Source organism: Podarcis gaigeae (genome assembly GCF_964106915.1).
Source record: "Podarcis gaigeae genome assembly, chromosome: 5".
Taxonomy (NCBI): domain Eukaryota; kingdom Metazoa; phylum Chordata; class Lepidosauria; order Squamata; family Lacertidae; genus Podarcis; species Podarcis gaigeae.
The window spans coordinates 39,604,649-39,620,479 of NC_139681.1; the positions used below are offsets into that span (position 1 = coordinate 39,604,649).

The 15,831-nt window shown below is 44.1% G+C and overlaps 1 long non-coding RNA gene across 1 annotated transcript; it reads left to right on the plus strand.

The window, feature by feature from the left end:
• The first annotated feature begins 2,903 nt into the window (after window positions 1-2,903).
• On the plus strand, window positions 2,904-4,777 carry LOC310845228. The gene is made up of 2 exons (XR_014564583.1): window positions 2,904-3,302; window positions 4,397-4,777. It is a non-coding gene; the product is annotated as an uncharacterized lncRNA (long non-coding RNA).
• Window positions 4,778-15,831: the final 11,054 nt, after the last annotated feature.

A 15,831-nucleotide genomic window follows, 5' to 3' on the forward strand; every position in this document is an offset into this window, starting at 1 on the left:
AGATAAATAGGTACTGCTCCAGTGGGAAGGTAAGCGGCGTTTCCATGCACTGCTCTGGTTTGCCAGAAGCGGCTTAGTCATGCTGGCCACATGACCCGGAAGCTGTACGCCGGCTCCCTGGCCAATAAAGCGAGATGAGTGCCACAACCCCAGAGTCGGTCACAACTGGACCTAATGGTCAGGGGTCCCTTTACCTTTACCTATGGTTATAATAGTTTGAGTGGTGGTCTAAGATATTCCCAGTCATCCATAAAGGAAGCCCAACCAATCTCACAGGATTATATATAAGTGACTTGAGGAACTATATGTGGCATATACTATATGCCTTTCTCAGCTCCTTGGAGGAAGGGCAGAATAAAACAACTTAAAATATCTGAGCTTTCTTTAGGTCAGGGTTTGAAAACTTGTGGCGCTTCTAATGTTGTACTCCAGTTCCCATCATCCCTGACCATTTTGGCCATGCTGGTTGGGGCTGATGGGGGTTAACAATGTCTGAAGAGACCCAGTTTCCCCAACCCTGGTTTAAGAGGCTTGAGGCCTATTCCTGAATTGTCCCACAAATGTGAAGGAATCACATCTTCTCCTGCACCTCAGGACAGCATGCTAGTTTGTGGGGCACAGGACAGGCTGACTGGCACACCCAGGTCTCTCCTCCAAGAGAAGGAACAGTCATAGAGATCAGGAGGAACAACCAGGGCAAGTGTCACCTCTGCCCCCAGCACCTGCCCCCCAAGGTGGCCACCTCAATCTGCCTAACAGTAGGGCCGCTTTTATGGGGTAATTTTTAAAAGGGTACTAAAAGAAACCTCTGTCTTCCCTTTAGGTGTCTGTGGAGGAAGCTTAGCATCTTATTGGCTGAATAATACCCCCAGCATTCCAAGGGACACAATTTTAATATGCCTAAAGTTGCCACCAACAAGTAAACAAACCCTGCAATGCACACAAGACAGCATGAAGGGACAGTTGCAGAGCTAAGTTCTGAAAATCATCTTTCGTGAGAACTGAACTTGATCATTTTGGGCACTATATGATTCTCAACTTCATATGTTACAGAGGCTCCCTACATGTTTCCACTTTAGAGCTTGAAATCCCAGGAAGTCTTCTCTGCCTATGTGGTCTTTGTGTATGCAGCCATCATATATTAATGTTTTGACCTTGCAGTTCTGACTGCTTTAAAATCTCTCCAGCCCAATACTGTGCATATCTTGTCCAGAAGAAAGTTCTCCTAAGTTCAGCAGGTCCCTCTTTCAGATAGAGTTTGCAGCTAATGCAGCCAAGTTGGAGAAAAGCCCACCTGGCCTTTAGCAGCTGCATGAAACTTTCCACAGCAGGCTGATAAACAGTATCATCTACCCTATCAAGATGTGGTTAAAAGCACTTCAATACTAGCTTGATAAAAAGTTACTGACCTTCGCCTTTCTTACAGGGCTGCTGTGATGACAAAATAGGGGCCAAAGAGCCATGGGCACTACCCTGAGCTCAATGAAAGAAAGGTGCAATCCTGTGCATGTCCACCTAGAAGAAAAACCCACAGAGTTCAATACGTTTTAGTTCCAGCCAGATAAGCGGGTATATAATTGCAGCAATAATGACAATGCCATTTAATATATCTTGGTCTTCTGCAATAAATACCCATAACAGCTTACCAAAAAAATTAGAAAAGTCAGTATACATACCCTCCAACATTTCTCCATTGAAAATAGGGATGCCCTATTTCATAATGATGATGATGATGATGATGATGATGATGACGATGATACTCTGGGTGACTTCCAACACATATACAGTAGTACCTCGGGTTACATACGCTTCAGGTTACAGACTCCGCTAACCCAGAAATAGTACCTCTGGTTAAGAACTTTGCTTCAGGATGAGAACAGAAATCATGCTCTGGCGGCGCAGCGGCAGCAGGAGGCCCCATTAGCTAAAGTGGTGCTTCAGGTTAAGAACAGTTTCAGGTTAAGAACAGACCTCCGGAACGAATTAAGTACAGTACTTAACCTGAGGTACCACTTTAAAAGCATAATAAAACTATATAGGGCTGCCTTCAGATATCTTCTAAAGGTTGTATAGTTACTTATCTCCTTGGCTCTGGGGTCACATAACTCCATACCCTCCAACATTTCTCCAGTGAAAATAGGGACGTCCTAAGGAAAAGCAGGACCTTCTGGGATCAAATCAAAAACTGTGATGGCTTCTGTAAATTTGGGGTGTCCCTGGAAAATAGGATATACGGTCTGCTGTATATAAATTCATAAACATGTTTCAAGAGCTGGTTAAAAACAACAACCACAACCCTAAGATATCTTTGTAATAAGGATCTCCTAGTCAAATCTCACTTTATCAGCAACTTTATCAGTAGGGTCTGGAAACTTCTGTTTCAGTGTATCTGAAGAAGTGTGCATGCACACGAAAGCTCATACCAAGAACTGACTTAGTTGGTCTTTAAGGTGCTACTGGAAGGAATTTTTTTTGTTTATCAGCAACTATTAGAGTTTCTGGAATTTGCAAAAGTCACGTTTAGACTGCCTAAAATCCTTCACCAACTGTTCACGAGTCGGGGCACCATAGGCCACAATCACAACACAAATTTAAAGCCATGCATTTGAAACCACTTTAAACAGTCATGGATTCCTCCAGAGAATTCTGGGAGCTGTTGTTTGTTCAGGATGCTGAGAGTTGTTAGGAGACAGCTACTCCTGACAGAGAACTGCAGTTCCCAGCATTCCCTGGGAAAGGGGGTTGATTATTATACCACTCTAGGAACTGTAGTTCTGTGCACAGTAAATAATGTCTTCCTTTATTAGCAATAAAGAACAAAATTTCAGGGATCCTGACTAGCGCTTAGAAAAACACGGGGAAGCATTGGCCTTGACAGTCATGTGAGCACGAAAGGCCTTTCTTTTTTTACAAAAGGAAGAAAATGAAAAACAACTTTTCCCAGAACTGAAAGTCCTCTCCCAGGCTAACATTTCAGAAATTGCTGACGTCCGTGAATGAAAAACAGGCGATAACGGGGCACCTTGGGCTGTGCCTTCCCATGGCTTGGATCAGCCCCCCCTTTGCCAGCTGCGTTCCCTCCCCTCTCTTGCAAAAGTGATACTTCCCAAGCCTTCAGCAAAGCACAGTTCTTGCGTGGCCCCCATCTGCAGGTGCAGCCGAGGCCTTGGCAAGGGGGAAGGATGGTTATCGCTTCGGAAAACAGCAACACTGTCTTGTAATCCCTCCTCAAGGTCTTGGTCAAAGGATAAATTCTGAGGCAGAGGGACGTGGAGCACTGAAGAGCCCCGGCAACTGATCAGGTAAGATCATTGTGAGGAGTTCCTCTTCGCATTGGGAGCAGGAGACAAGTCCAGCGCCTTCGGTGATCCGGGCACTTTTTGGGGAGATTTTTCTACTTTTTCTTGCAACGCTATGGCACTAGTAAGAGATTTCCTGGGGTTACAGAGGAGTTTTCTTGCATTGTGCCACTCTTTAAAGCAACGAAATCACTTTTTGTTCAGTCTTTTTCTTCCTGCCGCACGTTGGTCCATATGTGAGTGTCTTTTCTTTGAGATATCTAGTTCTTGTGTTTTAGATGCTGTTGAAAGAAGCAGTGAATGGGGGCACTGCAAATAAATTAATGTTGCCTCATGTGGAAATGTAAATGGGTGCATAGGGAATATATTTGTGTGTATTTCATGTATGTTTTTCTTCTAGGTTTCTTGGTGACCTCTGTTGCAAACTGCAGGATTCCTCTCCATACTTGCTCGTTGTTCCTTTTTCCTATGCATATACTTCTTTGAGAATCTGATCTAAAGAGGCATACGGCATGGGAAAATGGGGCGATTGAGGTGCTCCACCGCCCTGCTCTTCTGCGGCAAGACATCTTCCACAGGCAAAATGTGGGGAGCGGGGGGGGGGAGGACTTCTGAGTAAACTGGGCTGTAGGGTTGATTTGCAAAACCGCTTGTATGAGAAACTTGCATGAATTCTAAAGATTATTATTTTGCATGCCAGTTAGGTTTTTGAATGCGAAAGGGTACTTAAAAACAGGTTCTTTAATCTAATAAGCAGGTTAGCTTTGGCTGTAATTCAAAGTGTAGTGAATCATGCTTTTTTAAAAGTGAGTTAGCCTTTGATTTAGGAAATCTGTTATGTAGAGCTCATTTAGAATTGCCACCTTTTTGTAGTCAAAGGATCAGTGCTTTTAACGGCTGCATAGTAGGCAAAATTCAACAGGTGCAGCTTTTCCCAGCACAGGCAATCAGTTAATAGGAAATGCTCTATCTGTTTATATCAGTCTTGCTAAAGGCAAGTGTTTCCCAGTAAGGAAGCCTGGGTGTGATTATGTGATATTATATTGTTAGAATATAAGAGAACATAAAACTAATTTTCTTCTTTGTTTCATCCACAGATCATTTTTCATGTAACTCTCAATGTTAAAGCAGCGGGGGAATCGTTGCCTTGCTTTTATTAAAGATCTGTTTCGAGATTGTTGCATCCCTTTCAGTTCAATTAATTTTCTAATTCTTACTCATCTGTATAGAATTGCTGTGTAATATGCCTATATGTTTTCTGACAGAACTTTGCATAATGATGTGCTGAATTTAATGATGTATTGAATTTTAAGCATACACTGCAATAATGTTCAAAAAGTACAAGTTCATAAATGCTATCAATTTGTGGGAAACTGTGGTTGCTTTGATTGTTTTGTGCCACCTTTCCTGGCTTCATTCAGTTTGTAAATGTGCTTCCCCTTTGAGTTGCTGAAAAATAAAAAGAACTCTTGACTGCACTTATGCCTCTTACTTATTTTGCATTAAGACGGGTGGAGTGAGAGCGAGGGAAGAAATAGAAACCGTGTGTTATTGTAGCAATACTTTCACTTAGCCGGATTGGGAAATGAGTGTGGGTGCTTCAATGTGTTTGTGGGTGCTTCAACATCTTTTAAATTAAATCTAGGTGCCTCTGAGCACACACACACACACACACACACACACACAAAACCAATGATCCCAAAAGTGTAACGTTGCACAACAAGCAAACAACTGGTGCACTGGTTCACGGTGTGGTAATTGTATATTGAAACACAATGGCCCTTGGGTTCCTTGCAGTGTAGTTAAGCAAAAGCAACATTTCAATATCTCCTTAAAAAGCTGCTTGGCAGCACACATGCTCCTAAACCCCATGGAAACCAGAGAAGTTTAAGTACACTTTTAAAACATTTAGGTTCCACCAAAACCGGGCATTCTGGGGTGCTGAGGTTACTCTGCATTGAGGACAGGAGCTACTCATCTTGAAACCAGCTCTGTGTGTTGAAATCTCATCAAAAACAATGGGACTTGTTCAAACTGGGGTGGGGAGGGATAAAGTTGGGAACTCTTGCACAGAAACACAGGTAATAATATATTATTATATACATGGCTCCATCTAGTTCAGTATTGCCTACACTGACTGGCAACAGCTTTCCAGGGTTTCACACAGGGGTCCCTCCGCTCTGTACCTGAAGACACCTGTCTGCTAACTAGATGCTCTGCCACTGAGTGACAGCTATTCCCCTTGCTTTTTAATTTATTGAGAGAAGCTAAGTGCAGGGGACAATTGGGTAGAAACTCAACAGGTAAAGTTTTCTCCATGAATAAGGATGCAGTGATAGTGAAAGCCTCATCTGTTCATTTATATGGACAGAGGCTTTGTGTCTTTAACAACTGCTTGAGAGACAAATCCTTATCACAGCACCCCCACTTTTGAACAGGGAAAAAACTTCACATGTTAAATTTATTTGCAGCTGCTAAAAACACAATGCTTCTATCCATATAAAAGGTGAAATGAAAAGGGGTGCTAGGGCATTTCTTTTTACATATATTTAGTTGAAAATACACCCCCTCTCCTGCAACCCCCCCCCACACACTCTCTTTCAAATCCAGCATTAAGAACAACTGGGGTCTGTGATAATAGGGAATAAAAAGCCATAGAATGCATTTATTCCAATATTTCCTTGAAATTCTGTAATGTACTTTTAGGGCATGTTGTTGTTATTTTTCAAAAAATGTTATCTGGCTCATAGAGAAATCCACAGCTCAGTAGTGCAACCCTATGTATATTTACTCAGAAGTTAAGTCTCACCATGTCCTAATGGGTCTTACATGGAAGTCTGCACAAGATCACAGCCCACGTTTGCAATGTGCTGCTTAAATATGTGAATTGTTACTCAGTTACTAGCTCTGTGCCCGGAACCAATCATTTCGTTCATTCACAGATATCTATTGGGGCACATATCTCTTGATAGGCTATCAAACGAAATGGTTGAAGCTCCAGCTCTCTGAGTAGCAGAGCTCAGAGATAAGCATTCGGGGTCCTATCATTTGAAAACTTCGCAATGAATAATAGATTTAATTGGTCTGGGGTTTGTACAAGTAAGCAGCCAGCCTATGAGTGTTAGTTCAAGGGTCTCGAGGAAAGCAACACAATTTGAGGACTCTCATGGATTATATATACAGGGAGAATCAGGCTGCAATCCTATGTCCAGGTACTTGGGAGTGTGCCCCATTGAACTCAGGGGGCATCTCCAAAAATATTGATGTTCAGCCTTCCTTCTCTTTTCCAAGAAAACTAATATAAAGGTAGACAGAACTCCTGAAGCTCTAGTAGTTGGGTAAAGAGAGGTGGTGGCTTTACAGCTGGCACAATGTGGGTTGCCATACAGGTTCAGCTCAAGGATGAGAAAAGCTTCACCTATTAAAATGCTCCCCCTGCCCTTTGCATCTGAACACCCTACAATCTTCCAGTTTCTCAATTCCTCCCAGCCTCCAATGCTGATTTATCGCTCCCGTTCCCAGCTACAGTGGTACCTCGGGTTAAGTACTTAATTCGTTCCGGAGTTCCGTTCTTAACCTGAAACTGTTCTTAACCTGAAGCACCACTTTAGCTAATGGGGCCTCCTGCTGCCGCTGTTCCACTGGAGCACGATTTCTGTTCTCTTTTTTTTTTTTTAAACATTTTTTTATTGCTTTTTTAAAGGTACAGAAATACAGAAAAAAGAATAAAGAGTGGTTATAAGAAAGAGAGATATAAATAACAAATTTCCATATTCTTTTTCCATCTAACCTATAGGACTTCCTCACATCCTCCGAACCCTGCGTTCTCTGTCTTATAAAGCATCAGCAATTTGTTAACTTATTTCAAAACTTATTGTAACTTCCATTTTATCATGTTCCCTATTTTCAATTTTACTGTCGCTCAATTCTTATATGTTTTATATTAAACACAATAAAGTTATTTCATTATTTTACCTCTGAATTCTTGTGTCTTAATTTTCATTCCAATAACTTACATTTGCTGAAGCTAGAATTTCCTGAAAGGTGCATTTTTTTAACATTCATACAACTTATAGTGTTTTTTCAAATAGTCCTTAAACTTTTCCCAATCCTCCTCAGTTGTTTCTTCTCCCACGTCTCGGATTCTGCCAGTCGATTTCTGTTCTCATCCTGAAGCAAAGTTCTTAACCCGAGGTACTATTTCTGGGTTAGCGGAGTCTGTAACCTGAAGCATATGTAACCTGAAGCGTATGTAACCCGAGGTACCACTGTATATCTCAACAAAATAATGGTGAATGCTTAAAACAGGGAAAGCTTCTAGATATTCAAAATGCAGCTAGGGAGCCAAAGGAAAGCTGGGAGCCTCCTTTGGCAATGAACCTGCTGCTTTTCTGGTCTGATCCTGCACAGAAACAACAGAATAAGCACCATGATGGGGTGGAATTAGTATCCACTTTTGGCTCCTTATATACATGCATTTTTCAGGTGTGTTTTAAGCAGCTGTCAATGCATTGTTCCTCAGATGCTCATGACATAGGTTGTATTGTTAAATCCAAACTGTTAAGCTATTAGAATGAAACAGTGGTTGCCGCAAAAGGTTGGCACAATCTGGTTTACTAGTGGCTTGCAAATAACTTTGCGGCCCAGGCGTCCATGCAAATGTAGCAGAACAGGTTAAAAGGATCTCCCCTCTACAGAAGCCAGGTATAGTAATTGTGGTATCTGTTTGCCCAAAGAAAGAGAGCCTCAGGGCACATGCAGAGTGCCGTTATCTTATTAAACCACAACTTTTTATAGAATAGTCAAAGTAGTACCTTTTCATAAAAGGGATAATTTCATCCAGTTCAGCTTTTTTTCTGACCCCTGTGTGACAAACTACAGCTGATAAAAGAACGCAGCTCTGAATTATCACAAGAGATGATTCAAGTCCTCCTTTGACCTGACTACCCTAGTTCAGCACACAACAGCAGGATTTTGGTGAAACCAACACAATGTTGTTGTTGCTGTTGTTTAGTCGTTTAGTCGTGTCCGACTTTTTGTGACTCCATGGACCAGAGCACGCCAGGCACTTCTGTCTTCCACTGCCTCTCGCAGTTTGGTCAAACTCATGCTGGTAGCTTTGAGAACACTTTCCAACCATCTCGTCCTCTGTCGTCCCCTTCTCCTTGTGCCCTCCATCTTTCCCAACATCAGGGTCTTTTCCAGGGAGTCTTCTCTTCTCATGAGGTGGCCAAAGTATTGGAGCCTCAGCTTCACGATCTGTCCTTCCAGTGAGCAACACAATAAGGAAGAATATAAACAAATAATGTATCAATACACTATTCTATCACTGAGGCTGCAAACATCTCTGGGCACCTGGCTACTCTCAGACACTACCCTTGGTGTTTGACAAGGTCTCCTCTCCCTATTTTTTTCTGTTGGGAACTTTTTGTGTTTGTTTGTTTGTTTGTTTGTTTTAGGAATATAGGTGCTTTACCTACAGGTGGAGTGTTCTGAGCATCACTAGCTTTTCTTCTATGAAATGGGTATTTTGTGGTTGCCACAACAATTCCTTACATTTCCTGCTGTTTCTCTAGTCCCAAAAATATTAGGGCCCCTTATTAATCTGTTATCTCTAAATTATATTATCCAGGTGGCAATCTTAAGCATACTTAGCTGGCAGTAATTTCTAAAGAAAGTCTCTTCTAAGTAGATTGATTCAGGGCTGCATTGCTCCCTGTAAGAACTTTGAAGAAAAGATTTGCAATTGGCTGTTCAAGGCAAAAATCCAGAACTTTCTTTGTGTAGATACGAAGCAGGGCTTCAGTGAAAGTGGAAGTAGACAAGAAGTGGTAAAACGTGTTCTCCGTAACAGAGAGCACGTGTTGCGGTGGGGCCAGCAGGCCACCCCACTGTTGCTGGGCAGTTCTGTTTGGATGTCCACAGGCAGTGATTGTGTAATTTGAGTCTCTGGGGAGATTTCAATGTTGCCAATTTGGGGGTGGGGACAAAGGTTTTAACTACTGGACACACAGCTTTGGGCGTCCTCTTGGGCTGCGTGCACCGGATCACCTACCCACCCTCCCTGAATTGGGGGTGTTTTTTTGTCCTTGACCTTGCTGTGCCTGTCATGGGCCCGCCTGCTGTTGGGGCAGGGGCCTGGTAGGAATTTTGTCCATTTGGCTGATTGATTGGTGCCATTTGGGTTTTGCCTACTGCATAGCAAATCGTCACAACTTGTAAGGTTGCGGTTAGGCATTAGTTAAAATTTGGTTGGTGGAGGGGTAAGGATTGGCTGGGCCTACCCATCCAATGGTGGTGCTGCAAGGGAATTCCGTTAAAGGAATCCAGGGGCTTGCCATGCTTTCGTCCAAGCCCCTGGCATCAGGCTTGGGCCGTGCAAGCCCCCGGAAGCATGCGGGGAGAGGTGAGGGTCTGTGACTCAGCTCCATTTTCTCCCCGATATTGTTTTCCCTTACTGGCTTGTGGTGGTGTCTGGAAGTCAGTTCTGTCCCCAGCCGGGGGGGGGGGGGACAGATAGTCATAACCAATCCCTAAGCAACCACTCACATTTGTGTATTTAAATAAAGCTGTGGCCAAAATCATGCCAAAAACCTTAAACAAAATTTGATGTGTGAAGTGTGAGTTTGTTTTTGGGTGGCTTGGGGACCTCGGCACGCAACAGGCAGCAGCAGAGTGAATCTAGTCTCTGAGTAGATCAGCTTTGCTGTCGTGGTGGGTAAGACTGTACCTACTTCAGAGATCTCAGAAGGGGCAGTCCTTGTAAAATGTACCCCACAAACAACTAGAACCAATGCAGGTTAACTTTCTGGACCCAATTCAAAGGGCTGGTTTTGACCTATACTGCCTTAAACAGCTGATACCACAATGCCTCAAGGACCTCAATGCCTGTTGGGACTACCTCTCCCCATATGAACTGACCTGAACCCTGCAATCATCGTCTGAATCCCTTCTTAGTGTGCCTCCTCTGTGAAATGCCTGGAGGCAACATGAGAAGGGACCTTTTCTGTGGCTGCAGCTCCCCATTTATGAAACGTTCTCCCCAGAGAAGCTCACTTGGCACTTTCATTACATATCTTTAGGCACTAGGCAGAAACATTCCTCTTCTCCCAGGCTTTTGCTAATTAAACAATCTATGGCCTTTTAAACTATATGTGAGGGGTTGTTTTTGTTTGTCATTATGGTATGTATTTTTGTGTTTTTATATTGTAAACTGCCCTGTGATCCTTGGATGAAGGGCAGTATGAAAAATTAATAATAATAATAATAATAATAATAATACACTGGTACCTCGGGTTACATACGCTTCAGGTTACAGACTCTGCTAACCCAGAAATAGTACCTCAGGTTAAGAACTTTGCTTCAGGATGAGAACAGAAATTGTGTTCCAGCGGCGTGGTGGCAGCAGGAGGCCCCATTAGCTAAAGTGGTGCTTCAGGTTAAGAACAGTTTCAGGTTAAGAATGGACCTCTGGAACAAATTAAGTACTTAACCCGAGGTACCACTGTAATACCTACTTGCCTTGCCTCCCCTCAGAACAACAGATTTATTGGGCCACAATACTAAGCACTCTTCAATGGAAGAATTGAATTACAAAGTGATGCTTTGTGCCTAAAGTAAAGGGGACCCCTGACCATTAGATCCAGTCATGACCGACTCTGGGGTTGCGGCGCTCATCTCACTTTATTGGCCAAGGGAGCCGGCGTACAGCTTCCAGGTGATGTGGCCAGCATGACTAAGCCACATGCTTCTGGCAAACCAGAGCAGTGCATGGAAAGGCCGTTTACCTTCCCGCCAGAGCGATAGCTATTTATCTACTTGCACTTTGACATGCTTTCAAACTGTTAGGTTGGCAGGAGCAGGGACCGAGCAACGGGAGCTCACCCCGTCGCAGGGATTTGAACCACCGACCTTCTGATCGGCAAGTCCTAGGCTCTGTGGTTTAACCCAGAGCGCCACCTGTGTCCCTGCTTTATTCCTATTTTAGCACTATTAAGTGTTGCATTACAAACCTATGCCTGTTTTCTCCAGGCTCCATTGAGTTCAATGGTACTTACTCCCAGATAAACGCATATGTAGAGCTGCAGTCTTAATGAAAGTAATTCTTCACACAGCACATAGGCAACCTATGGAACTCACTCCCATAGGGGACAGAGCTGGCTGCCAAGCTGGTGGCTTTATTGAATTGAAATTGAATTGAAATACTTTATTGTCACTTGTACAACTTGTATACAGTGAGATTACATGAGCACCCCCCACTCAGCTCTCTTAGTCTTAATTCCCCTCGTTTACTGACACATACCCACTAAACCCGAAAGTCAGTTGCCCTGTTGTAATCTTTTCATTCAGCAGCCTAACAGCCCACGGATAGAAGCTGTTCTTTACCCTGTTGGTGCAACTAATCATGCTTCTATAACTTCTGCCTGAGGGCAGAAGATCAAGAAAGTGCCGGCCAGGGTGTGAATCATCCCTGTGAATTTTCCTCACTCTCCTGAGGCAACCAAGGATGGTATTAAAAGAGGATTGTGCAAATACTGTACATGGCAGGGAAGGCCATCAGTGGCTACTACTAGCCATGAAATGGAGGCAGCAATGTTTCTGAATACCAGTTGCTGGAAACCACAGGAAGGAAGAGTGCTTTTGTGCTTAAATCATGCATGCTGGTTTCCCCCAGGCATCTGGTTGGCCACTGTGAGAACAGGATCACAGGGACTAGATGGGCCATGGGCCTGATTAGCAGGCTGCTATATTCAAACCCAGGTAGCCTCTTACCTGAATTGTTTTCCCCAAGTAGACATTTTACCCTTGCACTGTATTGCAGCTGGAAACTTCATATCTTTCCCTGCGCAGGCAAGGGGACATGAGAAACTAGTTAAAAGCAGAACGTGTGGGAGGAATGTCCTTCGACTTTGCGCTTGTTGTTCTGGCTTAATAAATCCATCGATGGCTCTGATTTCACCTCTTCCCCTCCATACACTTAATTGGCTTTCACAGAGCGGTAGCAAAGCCCCGTCCTTTCATTCTTCTCATTGTGTTTCCGCAACAGTGTTTTTCTTTTGATTACCAAGCCGGCTGAAAGATCAACTGTTCCTCCCTGTTATCAAAGCTATCCCTGGCAGGCATCATGACTTTGGTCCGCACAGTAAAGCCAAAAGATGACCATTATTTTTCATTCCTGAGTAACACACTGTGGAACCTTAAGCACAGAAGTCAGTCGGTGAGATTTACTTCTGGGTTATATGTGCTTAGGATGGGAACCAAACTAGGCTTTATGAGTAACTCAAAGGTAGTGTTTATAATTTGTGTATAATTTTAATCCATAAACTCCCTACCCTACCATACAGTACTGTGGTACCTCGGGTTACATACGCTTCAGGTTACACACTCCGCTAGCCCAGAAATAGTGCTTCAGGATAAGAACTTTGCTTGAGGATAAGAACAGAAATCGGGCTCTCGCGGCGCGACAGCAGCAGTAGACCCCATTAGCTAAAGTGGTGCTTCAGGTTAAGAACAGTTTCAGGTTAAGAATGGACCTCCGGAACGAATTAAGTACTTAACCTGAGGTACCACTGTACTTATTCCTCAGCTCTGAACCCTTCTAACTAATCTATGCTTTTACTTAGTACAGTGGTACCTCGGTTGTTGAACGTAATCCATTCCAGAAGTCTGTTTGACTTCCGAAATGTTCAACAACCAAGGCACAAAGGGCAGTTGGCAAAGTCAACTGAGAAAATTGAAAAAAACCACAGCAGAAGCTGTTCAACTTCCAAAAAGCGTTTGGAAATGGAAGCAAATGCTTCTGGGTTTTCAGCGTTCGAAAACCAAAATGTTCAGCTTCCAAGACACTTAAAAACCGAGGTACACTGTATTTGGATTCTACCTCATTGCAGCATTAATCTAGAATCACTGAGATGGACAGTTAAATTCTGTGCAAGTCCTACCCAGAAGTAAGACACATTGAGTTCTATGGGTAAGTATGCAAGAACATAAGAAGAGCCTGCTGGATCAGGCCAATGGCCCATCTAGTCCAGCACCCTGTTCTCACAGTGGCCAACCAGATGTCTGTGGGAAACCTGCAAGCAGGACCCAAGTGCAAGAGCCCTCTCTCCTCCTGTGGTTTCCAGCAACTGGCACTCAGAATGGCTACTACTACCCATGATGGCTCAGCTCTGTCTCCAGAGCTGGAGGCAGCACTACTTCTGAATACCAGTTGCTGGAAACTACAGAAGGGGAGGGGACGTGGGTGGCACTGTGGGTTAAACCACAGAGCCTAGGACTTGCCGATCAGAAGGTGGGCGGTTCAAATCACTGCTACGGGGTGAGCTCCCATTGCTCAGTCCCTGCTCCTGCCAACCTAGCAGTTCAAAAGCACACAGTGCAAGTAGATAAATAGGTACCGCTCTGGCGGGAAGGTAAACAGTGTTTCCATGCGCTGCTCTGGTTCGCCAAAAGCGGCTTAGTCATGCTGGCCACATGACCCGGAAGCTGTACGCCGGCTCCCTCAGCTAATAAAGCGAGATGAGCGACACAACCCCAGAGTCAGCCACGACTGGCCCTAATGGTCAGGGGTCCCTTTACAGGAGGGGAGAGGGCCCTTGTGCTGAAAACCTGCTTGCTTGCCACAGGCATCTGGTTGGCACAGCCAACTGCAGTAGACCTCTGTTTCTGGGTCTACTGGAACAAATATACTTTGCATACAGAAGGTCCCAGCAGGTTCTATTCCAGGAAAGTTCAGTAAAAGGGCTAGGTAGGAATGTAGGAATCTGCCTCATACTAAGTCAAAGCATTGGGCTCCATCTCAATACTGCGTACACTGGCTGGCAGCAGCTCTCCAAGGTTTCAAGCAGGAGTCTGAACCCAGGACCGCACTTGAGGACCTTCTGTACACTAGGCAGATACTGCATCACCGAGCTACGGCCCTACTACTGATAGGAAAGACTCCTGTATGAGACCCTGGAGAGCCATTGCCAGTCAGAGCAGACAATACCAGCTAAATGAGCAAATAGCCTAACCTGGCCTAAGGTTGCTTCCTGTGTTCCTTTGACAGCACTTTGTGTCGTCAGCCTAATGTTTGAGATTTGGTTCTGTTCTTCTCTGAGAGCCCTTGAACAATTTCCGCCTCATTCCAAGCTGACGCATCCAGCATATCCGTGGGGCTCCCTAGCCGGCTTGCTCAAGGTCTTTTGATAATTGCCATGCCAACCTTTCCTCTCCGTTCTCAGTCTAGAGACGTAGAAAGGGCATTATCTTCCTGCATAAAAGACAGATCAGTCATAACAAAATTTGGGTTCGCTCTTTTGAATTGCAGGGACTGGGGTCGTCATGGAGACTGAGAGCAATCCAAATGCTCTGAGGGGCAGCGTGTAGGCAAAAGGGCACCCATCCACATACAGGAAGGCTGGCCGCAGAGGGCTTTGGGCAACCCTGAGGTTGGCAGGAGTGCAACGCATCTCTAACAGGAAAACGTACACACACACCCAGAACCATCCAGCAAAGACTGGGTGTGCTCAGGCGGCACAGAATGCTGCGGCGAGGAAGGGGAGGCAAAGCCAGGTGTGGTGAGAATGGAATGGGGTATCACAGAATTGAAAGGACCACAAGAATCATCTAGTCCAACCCACTCTAAAGCAGGAATCTTTTTCCCAACGTGGAGCTTGAACCCACAACCCTGAGATTAAGGGTCTCATGCTCTACTGACTGAGCTATCCCAGGTCCTTGTGAAGGAAAGCATGGACAGGGCTGATGAACAGGAACATCCCACACTGCAACATTAGTAATCATCCAGTTACTTTATAGTAATCATCCAGTTACTTTACTTTATAGTAATCATCCAGTTACATTAGTAATCATCCAGTTACTTTAAACTAATCATCTAGTTACTTTATAGGTTTTTTTATTTAAAAAAAAAAGGTAAGGGACTCTTGACAGTTGAGTCCAGTCACGAACGACTCTGGGGTTGCGGCGTTCATCTCGCTTTACTGGCCAAGGGAGCCAACGTTTGTCTGCAGAAAGTTTCCCCAGGTCATGTGGCCAGCATGACTAGGCTGCTTCTGGCGAACCAGAGCAGTGCACGGAAATGCCGTTTACCTTCCCGCTAGAGTGGTACCTATTTATCTACTTGCACTTTGACGTGCTTTTGAACAGGAGCTGGGACGTCCTTAAATACTTGGGACCAGTTTACTTGCAGGGTCGCCTTCCTCCATATGCACCCACTCAACCGCTTCAATCAGCAGATGTGCCACATCATTCTGCAGTTGTGAGAAATGGACTTTTTATTCTGACAGCACCCACATTTGGAACTCCCTGCCTGTTGACAACAGGCAGTAATCTTTTTGGCGCTTGCTGAAAACGTTTTTGTTTAGGCAAGCCTATCCAGTTGGATTGTTTCAATCTTTTATTGTTAACACAATTATTTTTGAATGTGTTAAATTGTTTTTAGCTGGTTTTTATGGATAATTTTAATATCTCTTGTAAACCACATAGAGGTGTGTCTGGCTTCTTCACTATACAGTACAACCTTCACTGAATGCTG